Here is an 11,148-nt window from a genome sequence, read left to right on the forward strand (position 1 = left end):
TTGTGTTCCACTCTCTGTCCCTCCTAGAGAAGGTAGGAAGTGAGAGATACCATCCCTCTGTCCCCCGGTGGAGAGCAGAAAATGAGAATGAGCAATTGTGGACTGTCAAGAATCACGTCATCACGTAACATTACATTAAGCACTTTTAAACTCCCTGTTTGCATAACAGCCACGATTGCAGAGATAAAAAGAAGGAAAACTTATCGTTTACTCCACTTTCTTGTAGTAAAATGAAATCTGAATCGACAAGCGTTCAAACAGTCAAATTAAAATATGTATATACACTGCTTCAAACGTATCTCTGGCTTTCTTTATTAGATACGGTCTTTGGGAGAAAAAAATTGCACTGAGCATAGCAGATAAACTTTATATAGAACGCAACGCAGGGAACTATGTGGTACTTGATAATTTCTTTCAGAGTTTCTAGAACGCATGCGCATTGGGTAAACGCCGAGGATTCACCAGTGATCAACATCCGTCGATGTCATTGCCTGGAAGCTGCTGTAGAAATTTCGCGCCATTACTGAAAGTGAAGCTCATTTACTTTACGGTTACAAAAGCTGCGCGGGATTTTCTACTGGAAAACATCCCGTGACAACTGTTGGGGAAAGCTCATTGTTATTCCACATGCAGATCATGACTCTGCGAATCTTGTATCTCATCATGATTCGTAAAACATTTTAACCAAAATCGACACTATAACATAAGAAGTCGCCTTGTGGCATGTTTACGGTAAAACCTGTCGCCGCGCTGACTTCTCAACGAGAAACAATGAGAACGATGCATTCTATACATCGCCTTGTCAAAGATCGCTGACCCCACGCCAGTTCTCCTGCGATCTTCACATCCTTGAGAAGGTCAAGTGAAGGCCCAATTACCATGTCCTTTCAACAAAATGACGCTATGTGAACCGCCACATCATTTGTGATCTTATATGACGAAGCCGTACCCGACGTCTCCAAGTAACACCAATTGCTCTCTGTTCTTAAGAGCTCTACAGAGAAAGAAAAAACAAGTTTAGGAGAACAAATATTATTTGAACAAGCAATTTGGTAAGGTACTTTCCAGCTAAAGCTGGCCTCCTAACCTGAATTTTCGTTTCTCTGTATATCATCGGAGGAACCCCGCCGAAAGGCAGGGCGACGAAAAATTAGTCTATAGACTCATTCAGATGTTCTCCTCCACGGAAATCTTTAGTGAAAGGCGAAAGATTTAAACGTATTGAAGGAAAATCAGGGTTACTATGATCTTTTTGTCGGACTGGTTATATAAAAAAACATGATGTGGGGAGCCATGTGGGACAGATAGATCGCATTTTCATCTCATACTACCCATAAAAACAAAACACAATGGGTAGAATGAGATGAAAATTTGTTTTTGTGTGTGTATACATAAAACTTTGTAATGTGAAGTATTGTAAATTAAGTAATTATATCTCAATAAAAAACATAAAAAAAATCTCATAATACACATGCGCATTGAGTGCTAATTAAAAGAAATTATTCGGGGCATGGCTGATTGGTGGTTATATTTAGGTCTTGCCGGCTAAGATGAAGGAGTGCATTGAACATTTTTTACAGCCTGTCATGTATGTGTAACTGTCGGTATTTTTGTGCGCCAAAGGAAACGGAAATGAAATAAAATAAAAAAAAAACAAAAAAAACAAATGACTTTATTTAAGTGTCGAAGTATTTAAAACAGTAGCGCTAATTGGGGACGCTATAAACCAGTGAAACAAATACATGTATGCGACACAGCGGCAAAACGTCTACGCATGCGCCAATTTTTGGCATTTCCGGTCGAGATGTTAGGGTTATGTTTTGATCTGTTGAAGTTTTTTAAAAACTTTCCTGCTGTGGATCATTAACCAAATGTTAAAGATGAAGTGGACCAATGATAAAGAAAAGGTAAGCTCACCATAATTTCTTACAATGATTGATTCTGAAGTCGAGTGGTACTGATTATCTTTTAAAAAACGTCCAAAAATGTGATTCTATGCGTGTTCGCCCGCCATTTCAGCCCAAGTTATGAATATTTTGTCGGTTGGTGAATCGTGTTTTAACACCTAGCTCTATAGCTACTATTGCAATTTGTCCGTTCTTCAACACATGGAATGTTCTTGGAAAGACTGCTGTTACAAATTCTCATTTATATATTTTTTTATTAATTAGACCCAAGGAAGACGCAAGGTCTATCTGTTTCAAATGTTATTATAAGCAACGACGCAAAGCCTTTCACTCAGTCATCTTGTCTGGTAAATGAATGACTTCAAACTTTGAAAATTATGGTCACCAAAGCATTCAACCTGAAGCTAATGTTAAAACATGCGTGCAAATATGGCTGAAAAAAAGTTCTGGCTGTAAAATAAGTTGGTGAAAAGCGCCCGCTTCTGTTCGCGACGCCAAGTTTTGACCCAAGCAGGCTACTTGACGTTTCATTTTTAAAAAATTATTTGTCATTTTATTTTAATTTTTCTCTTTCTCTCTCTCAAAAAAGGGGAAAATGCCACTGAAATGCTCGAATAATGGTTGATGCTTTTATTTCACCAAAATGATCGAAAAAATGCTAGCATAATTTGTGCAAAAGCCTAAATTTGCCCAAGGTAAAAAATGATAACTAAGAAAAAGACTGGAGTGGTGCTGAAGCCTAAACTTCTGGCAGAATTTATCACATCTCTGGATGCCCCATGTTGCTGAATAAATAATCCTTCTTCCTTATGCATTTTAAAAATGTGTCTTCTGTGACCTGAAATAATAATAATAAATATTATTTGTAGCCCCCTTTTTACGTACACTGTAAGTAAAAATGTAAGAAAATAATTAAATTTTTCTTGTTTATTTCATTTCAGGGGTTTCATATGATAGTAGTATATTCTGTATGTGGAAACCTCATGGTGAAAGAAGAATCAAATGTGCACTCTTAGTATAGGTAGATTCTAGATTTGTCTGCTGTTATGGTTGATAAACATGTTTATTCCAACTTGGGAGTGTTCCTCATATGCAAGGCAAGGAAAATAAATATACCTGAGACAAGTCAAGTCGGCTTAAAAGAAACTTAATATAACATGAGATTTATTGTGTAAATCAAGATTACCAGAAATATGCTATGATATGCAATAAAACAACTGTTCTCTTTTCTTGTAATACACGATGCTCATCACTCATTCTTGGATCATCTCGCAAAATAATATTTTGATTATGATCCAAGAATCCAATTATAGTGTAGAATAAGATTAAAAAGATCAGGTGCATTTTTCTCTGCAAACTTTTCCATCTCTGAGGGTGTGTACAGTGCAGGGGCAATGTTGCCTTCATGGTGTTGGTGCAATGCTCTCTGGAATCTCTCTACCAGGTAATCAAATGAATTTTTGGAAAAAAATAATGAAAAAGGGATGCAGAACTTTTTATCTTTATAAGTAGAAACTAATGGTCACCACATACTCCATCAAGATGTTTAAATAAACTCTCACAACTAGTACCATAAGAAATATGTGGAGGATAATTATATTATCCACATATTTAAATATTATTGTGATCAGAAAATGCATATTCATACTGGGGCTTAATTTCATTCCCTCTGGGGTTGGGGGTGCCTTTGTTTAAGTTACATTTGTTCTCTAGCCGATGAAAAAAAAAATTTACAATATTGATATTGCTTATTTTTATAGTGAAATATAAATGTTGATGATCAGTGTAATCCTTCAGAAGGAAGTTTGGTAGAAATACTGTTACTGAAATATCTCTATTATGTTATTGAGATTCTTTTTTTTTGCTCAAGTATTTGTGTAGTTAAACTGACCTGATGAGTCTTTGAAAACTGTTTCAATGCTGTTCTATACATGTCTTTCTACTAGGACATCTCCATTACAATTGACTTTCACAACTCCAAAAGAAGTTTGTATTGTCCTCCAGGTGTCCTGATTTGGAAGCACTCTTCTACAATCTCTTTTATTATTAATATTATTATTATTATTATTATTATTATTATCATTATTATTATTATTATTATTATTATTATTATTATTTCTTTTGCTAAATATATACAATAATTGGGGAAAATTACTTTAATTACTTTATTAAGGGTTACTATTTGGGGTTGCAAACTTAGCAACGTTATTAATCATGAAGTTACCTTTGTATGTGAAAGTAAAAGGCAAACTTAAAAATTATGGAACAAATAATATAAAGAGCAAGGCAGGGTATGTTTGATGAACAAAGGCCGTGCCGTTTGAAATATTGGAAAGGAAAAATATATTTCTCTGACTGTGAAATTAGCCTTGCTCTTTATATTATTTGTAGTGCAATTTATTGCTCCTTTACTACAGGATCCGGTACTTTTATTTTATCACGGTGGTTCTTGCAAGCACATCTACTGCTGTTCACTGAAAAATTATGCACAACCCAGAACCGAATATGGGTCTCTTTCGGCTTATATTCTGCACGCGTGGTAAACTTTTCTTCTTGGTCGACATTCTCAGCACATTTGTCGCAGCACCTTGTTCCTGGATGATAAGGAACATTACCTGCCTTTCCAACAGCGTCCAGCACGGTATAAAGTCGAGAAGGTATCCCGTTTTTGTGGAGATTTCGATAGTAGTTTTCCTGAGTAACCGAACATCGGTTGTTTCCCTCCTAATTTCGTCCCAGTGAACCCATCAAACTATCGAACCAACTGGAAGTTCAGCGGCTCTGGCTAACCGAGGTGTCAAGAAGTAATGACGGCCTCCGAATTTTCGTTTACCTAAACTTTTACCACACTTCTCGTCTTGCGAGGAACAACATTGTAATAACAGGACAACAACAACCACGGACAACAAAACTTTTCTTCACAAGCGCGAGCAGGTCGCATCTTCGGGCATGGTTTTCGCACTTGGTGCAAGCACCAAACCCCTTGGTGCAAAGGTTTGAAAACAGCAAAATAAATTTACTCACCAGGAAAACAATTTTTTTTCTTAAGTTTGTTTCGTAACTCTTGAGTTTTGTTTTTAAACTTCGCGCGACGGGAGTTTTTTCTTTACGCAATAGGTTTTAATAGCTAACCGGAAATACAACACCGACCGGAAGTTCAGTGGTTAGCACATGCGCATTGCGTTTTGCCGCTGTGTTCATGTATGCAAACTGAAAATAACATTGAAAATTAATCTCGTACCCAGATCTCCCACGGTCAGGCCTCACATTTCGACATTCCCGATCCGACGACTGAGATCGGGGTACGAGATTAATTGAAAATAATCTCGTACCCAGATCTCCCACGGTCAGGCGGAGGGGAGATCTGGTAAAGTTCGATTTGAGGCCCGGAATACGGGCCTGCCCATCATCCTTTGTCCACCGTGCTGAATGGCCGCCGGCTCGTAACTGTGATCATTCCTGGTGAGGTTTTCGCTTTCGAGGGTGCTCTTCGGAACGTTCTTCGGTCGAGAGGACAACAAAACTTGAAACTTAAACCAAAACGAAAAAGGCAACAGGAGAGATTGCAATCAACAAGCGCGGTAAATCACTTTTTTACTAAGATTAGTTCCTACCCTTTGTGACCATCTTTGTAATGAAAACTGTTCCAAGAACAAACACTGCACGAAAAATTGGATTTGCTCTTTTTTTGATCCGTATCAAAGATGAGGTCAAATATAATAACATTTTTGACAACACATTTGATGCGCATCAAATATGTGACGCCTTTGCATATACCTTTGACTCGAATCAAAAGTGAGTTCAAATGTATTAACAACTTTGACCCTGCCTTTGACGCACGTCAAATTGAAATCAAACAACTTTGACTCCGCCTATGACGCGCATCAAAGGTGGATCAAATATATGATATCTTTGATTCGAAACAAAGTTGACTCCACCGTGAATCAAATGCGGCCTTTGCCACCTGTGATTCGAATCAAAGGTAATCAAAGGCGGCCTTTGACAGTCTTTGACCACACATTTGATGTGCGCAAAGACGTTTTTTCGTGCAGTGAAATCCATCGTAATTGTGCTTTCTCCACTCAAGATCAACGTGCTTATCGACGATCAATTAAAAAGACTTAAGTCAACCGGAGTAAGCTGTACCGGTTTTCGCCTTAGATGGTAACTGTATTGAAGATACTGTAATTTACAGGCAGGGAAATGTCACATAATTTTTGTGCACCCCAAGGTAAAGAGTGCAGAGAGTTTTTGTTGTCGAAGCTTTATCAGAAAAATTTTGTGGTCGTTGTTGTAGATGAGGCACAATAGAGTTACTAATTGGCATCTTGGTGTTAAATTTCGCATTGGAAAGTCAAATGGTTCATGTCATATTTTCATTTGCAAAGTTTCAGAAATTGTGGTCTACCAGTGATACGTAAAAATTATTTCTTCTCTTTGTAGTCTTTCAGCTGATTTGGTCACACAAATTCTCCTTCTTCCATAAGTTAATGGTTTAAATTTCCAAACCAAATGGATTGTGTAAATGCGGCAGGTTTCTTTTACAGGCCAAAGGACACAACTCAAGGTCACTGTAATAATATAATTTTATATGAACCAGCTAAACAGGGCCTCCTCCTACTTACAACAACTGTCCACTCCTATAACACCAGAAATTCTGCCGAGCTTAATTTCCACCAACCACTAGTTAACTAACATAGGCAAATTTACTTTTAAGTACTCTGCTTCTGTCATATGGGAAACTGTCCCCATGGCATTGAAAAAAACAAAAACTTTTAACAGGTTTAAGAAACTTTATAAGGCCCACCTGATCTCTTGTCAATCAAATAATATATGTTCTGTTTAATGATCAAATATAATAGTATGTAACTATCTAATAATAATAATAGAGTTAAAAATAATAATAATTATAATAATAATAATAATGTCTGCTTATATTTTGATCTTTGTTGTCGCTGCTGTTGCTGCTAATGATGTGTTGTCCTTTTCCTTTCTTTTTGTTTGTTGTTGTTGTTTGTTTGTTTGTATGTTGTTTTTTTGCTTTTTTTTGTTTTTATTTATTTATTGTTTTGTTCTTCTTTTATTAAGCTTGTCCTGTTTAGATTTCTTGCTCGGTTCAGTATATCTCGAACATACCTTAATTTACACAAATGTAATTCTCTCTTGTACATCCTAGGCTCTACAAACATTTCCTACATTTTCTAATATCTCAATAAAGCTCAGTGTCATTTCTTTGTTTACTTAAAAGTAGGTGGTGGTCAGCTAGAAAGCCTTTGCTACTTTGACCACCACACACATTTTATAATTTGTACTGTATTTATTTTTATCTTGTAATCATTTGTTGTAATACTTTTCTTTCTATGTTAATGTTGTGTAAATAGTGTGAAATAAATGAACCATGAACCATCCTAGCCCTAACACCATGCTACTGTCTTGGTTATATACCAGCAAACCAGAAAGACCTGTCCGTGTAAATGGTAGGCGCCCAATTATGTCCAACATTGAAATACCGAGTACACCCTTACTGTTTTAAAGGGGTTTTTTTTTCTCAAAAATGGAAGTTTGAATTTCTTTTGGGAAATGGAGGTACCACATCTGGATTTGGGATCTGAAGAATGTTTGGTTACTTGCAACATGTGAGCAAACAGAGCAAGTCCCTATGAGTTTCCCATTAGAGTTTTATTTGGTAGTGATGAGCTTTCCATTTCAGTGGTTCTTGATTCACCTTTATCACATAACACTTGAAACATTTTCACCTGAAATTTATGTTAAGTTTAGGGGACATGCCCCCTCGACTGCTTCTTTGATGACAAGTTAATAAAGGTTATAATTTTACACATAGGAGTCCACAGACTCGAAAATTAGAACCACATAATACACAAGTCTAATAATATTTGACTCTTGATATGAAGAACAAAGGTCATTATCTGCATTTGATTTGCAAGGCACAATGAGCTGCTTAAATAATCATTGTTGTACTGAGCATTGCATTATTTGTACATGCATAGAGGATGATACACTAAGAATAATACAAGGTTCTTTATGTCCAAAGCAGCTATCTTGGTGCTTGGACACTCACCTCTGATGGGATCCTTGATTTCAGCAAAAAAAAATAATAACAATAATAATAGGAAGGTGTGAAGGTCTTTTGGGCTCATAAAAGTAGCAAATGGCAGATAAATAGAAAACAAATAAAAAAAAATATTTCCACTATTTGTTTTCCTGTGCATGTCTGTGTGTTCTAATGAACTGTCACCCATTTCTGCAGCAAAACAACAGCTTTCACAGTACCGGTAAGCTGATCTTCAGTAACCATGAATTCCTAAGTATTCCTTAACCATGGCCTTCCATAGCCAGGAAACAACATTTAATCAAACTGTCAGACACAAACCCACTGTAGAGAAGTGGTGGGGAAAAGAAACTTTGAAAACAGTGTCTGTCTTGGATGAAAATTCCTTGTTGATGCCAATTCCTTGAGCAAAAAAAATTTTCTTGTATTAATATTTGCACCCATGTAAGGTCCTAACTTTTCTTAATATTAAGACCAGCAACACAAAATTATGTTCAAGGACTTTTCACACAAGTACACAAAAAATATCAGAACAGTGAACCTTGAACCTTTAAGCCCCAGTAGTGATCAGTATCAAAATTTCTCCTAATATTTATCAATACACAATCAAGGAGAGGTCATGAGATCACCAGTGGTGAAATTTCTTGATATTTCAACAGCCTCCCTATAATGCTACTATGAAAAATGGACATGTAGAGACCAGTAAGGAGAAACTGTATGTTGGCACTGAGGCTTAAAGGTTAAAAGCTAATAAATACAGAGCCATATTGTTGGTGATTATCGCAGCTTCTTTTATGCTTCGTCCTTCCACCACCCCATGCGTCAAAAAGGGCTTAGTTACTTGAGAATCCCTTTTTATTCAGCCTTCTCATTATCCATTTTCTGGTAATTATATTGTCTTATTCTAATGGAAAGAATAACAACATCCCAGTGAATGACTACAGTTTTTTCTTAATTAATTGCATCTTTGTTCAGGGGGCACAACTTCAGAGTACAGCAAACGAGGAACACTTTCCTCAGTATTCCCTACAGCGAAGATTGTTGTCATGACAACAACAGCAACAGAAAAACAACCAAACTACAATCATACAAAGTTTGAATATGAAAGATTTATGGAGTGCTACAAAGGCCCTCCTATCTTAACACAAAGTAATGTTGACCAGTTTGATGAAATATTTTCGCCCATAGCAGATGAACTTATCACCACCAATGTCAAAAATTAAGCCTGTCAGCCTATTATTTACTCATCATTAGTACTGTGTGGATTTGGGGGTGCCTTTTTGGGTGGAAAGCTTGGGGATCACCAGTTCTACCTTACTCCCCAAATTCCTCAAAATGCACTTTTGGCTCAGTCTCATTCTCTACAGACTGACAATGAATATTATTTGCCACAATCTTTGGGAATGGGGTTTGATTCTCATTGTGTTGGAAGGATAATAATTTATTCATTTTGGTCTTCCGCAAACTATGGAAAGTTTTTTCCAAGAAAGTGGAAGAGATGGGAAGCCTGCTACATCAAAACTTTACTTTAACAACAATCATATTGGTGCAAATATTGAAGAAATGCAACCCACCATGACAGATTAGTGTAAATACCCCAGAAATCTGTGCAGGGGAAAATTTTTGCTTATAACCACTTTGGTTTTGGCTTTTGTGTGAGAAATGCAGCTGTTGTGATATCTGTTGTCCGAAATGACTGTCATTGCTCTTAATTATGTGTTGAGCTGTGTCCAGCTGTTTTAGCCCTTGAAGATATTCACATCACTGATAGGAACTTTAGGAACTTGCTTCTCCCTAGAAATCAGGTGGAAGAAATTAAGGCAGAGTTAACAAGAAATAAAGGAGAAACTGAGGCCAGTGATAACTATTTGTATCAGAGAATGTGCTAAGGATTAACAATGGAAGTAGTAAATGAAGTGTGTTTAGTACTTCAAGGACTCCATACTAATGATAAAATAATGGAGAAATTCCCCCATCTTGAAGAAAAGAACAATGGCAAAAAGATTCTAAAAACTATAAGTGATGTCAAATCCAAAGAGGCATGTCCTCCTTTTAAAACTACTTCTTTTCTAAAGCCTATCACAAGCATAGACCTGCACAACATTAGGTGGTGCAGACATGTAAACCAATGTCCCCATTTTTATTTTAGAGGAAGGCTAGTTTTATATTTTGGATCCAAATTTTTTTTAACTCAGCAGGTGGGAGAGAGGGGATAAAATTAAACTAACTACACTTACATAAAGAGCCCTAATCGGTTCAGACAAGTTGTTCTCTGTTGTAGTACGGGTTTCATTACTATTATTTTGGCGGTCATAAGTCGGACATTTTTCATTTCTCTTAGCTGAGGGGTGGGAGGGATATTGATCTCACCAGATGAATAATAATATTGTGTGGACACTCTATCAATTTCTCAAAAGTCCTATGAGAGATGTTGTATGGATCTTGAAGGAATAAGCACACTGGTCTGAAAGGACTAATATTATATTATGAAGTCTCTTACTCAAAGTCCAGTTCAATTTATAGAAGGAAAATAGTCTTTTAGCAGAAGACAAAAACTGAAAATATGCTAGCAAATGCGGCGCGCGTGTTCAGGAACTCAAGGTAAAGTATTTTGGGGAAATTAATTTGCGTTTACTAAATAAATAATCATTTAAAAAAAAATCATTTTTTGTCAAGAAATACCAAAAAAAAAATATATGACCTACCTCCTTTTATCCCCAAAAGTAAGCAAGCTTATATCCATCGTGTTGGAAACTTGTGTAATTTGGCAAGGCCGTTTGAACGTTACTGCAAACTCTTTTCGGCTAAAGTCGCTGTTGTCTTCCGAAAAAACAATTTCTCACTGTTCTCTCCCCACACAAAGGGAATGTATGTATTAAAACGTCGCATGACAATCTTAATCGGAGCGAAAACTTTTCCGTGTTTTTGTTTCTTCCCCGAACTGAGCGAAAACCAAACACAGAAGGAAAGAGCCAATCACAGAGCAGATTAGAATGAGGCATTCTTAATTCTGGTAACCAACCAGAAATGGCGTTATATCGAACTTTACCAGATCTCACATTTCGACATTCCCGATCCGACGACTGAGATCGGGGTACGAGATTAATTGAAAATTTAACGACCAGGCAAACTTAAACTCGCGAGATCAAAAAGCCAATGATTGTCTACAGT

General features: G+C 36.7%; 1 long non-coding RNA gene and 1 other non-coding gene across 2 annotated transcripts; both read right to left on the minus strand.

Moving 5' to 3' along the window:
- Nucleotides 1-1,120: 1,120 nt before the first annotated feature.
- LOC146483632 (U5 spliceosomal RNA) lies at nt 1,121-1,241 on the minus strand. The gene has a single exon (XR_014863862.1). It is a non-coding gene; the product is annotated as a U5 spliceosomal RNA (small nuclear RNA).
- Nucleotides 1,242-8,814: 7,573 nt separating this feature from the next.
- LOC146483633 (uncharacterized) lies at nt 8,815-11,050 on the minus strand. The gene is made up of 2 exons (XR_014863801.1): nt 10,683-11,050; nt 8,815-9,771 (listed from the first exon to the last, which is right to left on the minus strand). It is a non-coding gene; the product is annotated as an uncharacterized LOC146483633 (long non-coding RNA).
- Nucleotides 11,051-11,148: the final 98 nt, after the last annotated feature.

The sequence above is a fragment of the Pavona decussata genome, unplaced genomic scaffold (genome assembly GCF_977016875.1).
Source record: "Pavona decussata unplaced genomic scaffold, jaPavDecu1.1 SCAFFOLD_38, whole genome shotgun sequence".
Taxonomy (NCBI): Eukaryota; Metazoa; Cnidaria; class Anthozoa; order Scleractinia; family Agariciidae; genus Pavona; species Pavona decussata.